Genomic DNA, 2,500 nt, shown 5'->3' with positions numbered 1-2,500 from the left:
TCTTCCCTCTCTTTTTCTCCTTCTTCTTCTTCTTCTTCTTCTTTTTCATCTTCTTTTTCTTCTTCAAATTCTTCTTCTTCCTCTAATTCTTCTTCTTCTTCTTCCTCTTCTTCTTATTATTATTATTATTATTTTCCTGCTTTTTCAGACCCCACGTTATTGTTGTTGTTCTTCTTCCTCTACTCCTTCCTCTTCATCTCCTTTTCTATTTCCTTTTCTGTTTCTTTTTCCGATGACATGTCCTTTGATTGAATGGTTGAGTCATATAAAAGTGTGTGTGGGGAGGGGGGGGGGGGCGGAGAGAGATTTCCTTTCCGTTTCCGTTTCTGAAGAAGGGTATTTTATGTCGATAGAACTGTATATTAGCTTATTTTATATATTTGTTGGTATGTCTACCTTTGTATCACGTTGTCTGTCTGTTTGTGTGTCTGTTCGTCTCTCCACATATTTTTTTGTCTGAAAATGTGAATATCTATCCATAAATTTTCTTCCTGTGTGTCATTTATTTGGTTTGTGTTCCCTTCCTTTTTTGTTTCAATTCTTTCTTTTCTTATATCTCTGTTCTTGTGTCTCTCTCTCTCTCACTCTCTCTCTCTCTTAATCTCTCTCTCTCTCTTTTTTTCTCTCTCTCTCTCTTTCCTTCTCTTTTTTCTTTTCTCTCCTCCCCTCTTCCCACTCACTTGTCTTCCCCTTTTCACTCTCCTTTCCTCTTCATTTCTCTCTATTCTCCCCTCTCCTTCCCATCTCTCTCTTGCACTTTCTCTCATTCGCTCAACTTGCCTTTCTCTCCCTCTTCCTCCCGCACACCTCCACCCCCTCCTCCCTCCCTCCCTTTTAGCACTCGAAGTCCCTCCTTCCCCACTTCATCTCCCACTCGTGCCTTGTACCTCCCCCTCCCTTACACCCCCCCCCCCCCACACTCCGAAGCTAAAGTGTGCTAGGAAGCTAAGCGGATGTAGCAACAGTCGCCATGGCAACGGAACTTGTATGTAATTTCCTCTCAACTCAACTTATATTACCTTGGGGGAGGGGGGAAGGTCTGGGAGGGGGAAGGGGGAGGGGGAGGAAAGAGGAGAGGAGGAATGAGAAGGAAAGGAGGAGGGAGAGTAGGGGAAGGGAATGGGGGAAGGGAAGGGAAGGGGGAGGGGGAGGAAAGAGGAGAGGAGGAATGAGAAGGAAAGGAGGAGGGAGAGTAGGGGAAGGGAAGGGGGATGGGAAGGGAAGGGGGAGGGGAAGGGGAGGACATAAGAGGGGAGAGGTAAGAGGGGAAATAGGAATGAATAGAGAGGAGGGGTATTTCAGACAAGCTCTGAGTGTGTGTCGGGAACTGATTGAAGGGTGGGGGAGGGGGAGGAGAGGAGAAGGAGGACAGGGAGGAGGAGGGGGGGAAGGAGAAGGAAGAAGGGGGAAAGGAGGAGAATGGGGGAGGAGCAGGAGAATCGGGGAAGGGAGAAAGGGAGGGGGGGAATGAAAGAGAGGATGGGGGAGGGGAGAGAGAGGAGGGGGAGGGAAACGCACGTGTGAAATGGATGCTGGAGCTTGGTTGAGTGTGAAGAGGTGCTTCTAAAGGTGTCATCGAGGTTGTCTTGGGGAGAGAGAGAGAGAGAAAGAGAAAAGGTAGAGAGAAAGAGAGAAGGGACAGAGAGACAAAGAGAGAAGGGGGAGAGACATAAAGCCAGAATGGAGAGGAGAAGAGAGAAGGGAGAGAAAAAAGGGAAGAGGGAGAAGAAAGAGAGAAGGGGGGAGGGGGAGAAAGAGAGAAAGAGAGAAGAAGAGAGAGAGGAAGAGGAAGAGGAAAAGAGAGAGAACGAGAAGGGAGAGAGGAAGAGAGGATGAGGAAGAGGGAGAGAAAGAGAGAAGGAAGAGAGAGAAAAAGAGGAGGAGAGATAGAGAGAGGGAAGGGAAAGAGGGAGAGAGAAGGGAAAGAGAAAAAGAGAAGAGAGAAAGGGAAAAAGAGAAGGGAGAGAGCAAGTGAGAAGGGAGAGAGGAAAGAAGAGAGCAAAAGGAAGAGAGACAGAAAGAGAGAAGAGAGGGAGAAATTGAGAAGGGAGAGAGAGAGAGAGATGTAAAAAATAATTCATGTATGTATATCATCTCATTGTCTAAGGCGTTCGCATTTTCCTGCTCTCTCTCTCTATACATACATGCGTACAGGGTGAAGATGTATATATGAATATATGCATACATATATAAATATATACATAGATATAGATAGATATATATAATATAGATATATATAGATACATGTATATATATATATATATATATATATATATATATATATATATAGATATAGATAGATATAGATAAATATATATATATATATATATATATATATAGATATAGATAAATATATATATATAGATATAGATATAGACTGATATGTAGATACAAAGATAGATGTATAAAGATAGATGGTAGGGGAGGGAGGAAGGGAGAGTATATGTATCTATATAGATATATAGATACATATAGATAAATATTGATATAGATATAGATA

At 43.0% G+C, this 2,500-nt stretch overlaps 1 protein-coding gene across 1 annotated transcript in view; it reads left to right on the top strand.

Annotated features, from left to right (window-relative positions):
- LOC125024612 (ALK tyrosine kinase receptor-like) overlaps positions 1-2,500 on the top strand; it is a 76,324-nt gene that overhangs the window by 39,741 nt on the left and 34,083 nt on the right. The gene's annotated exons all lie outside the window — the stretch shown is intronic.

Source organism: Penaeus chinensis, chromosome 43, assembly GCF_019202785.1.
Source record: "Penaeus chinensis breed Huanghai No. 1 chromosome 43, ASM1920278v2, whole genome shotgun sequence".
NCBI classification, from domain to species: Eukaryota; Metazoa; Arthropoda; class Malacostraca; order Decapoda; family Penaeidae; genus Penaeus; species Penaeus chinensis.
The sequence above is the reverse complement of the archived record's forward strand: the minus strand, read 5'-3'. Positions and strand labels throughout refer to the sequence as shown.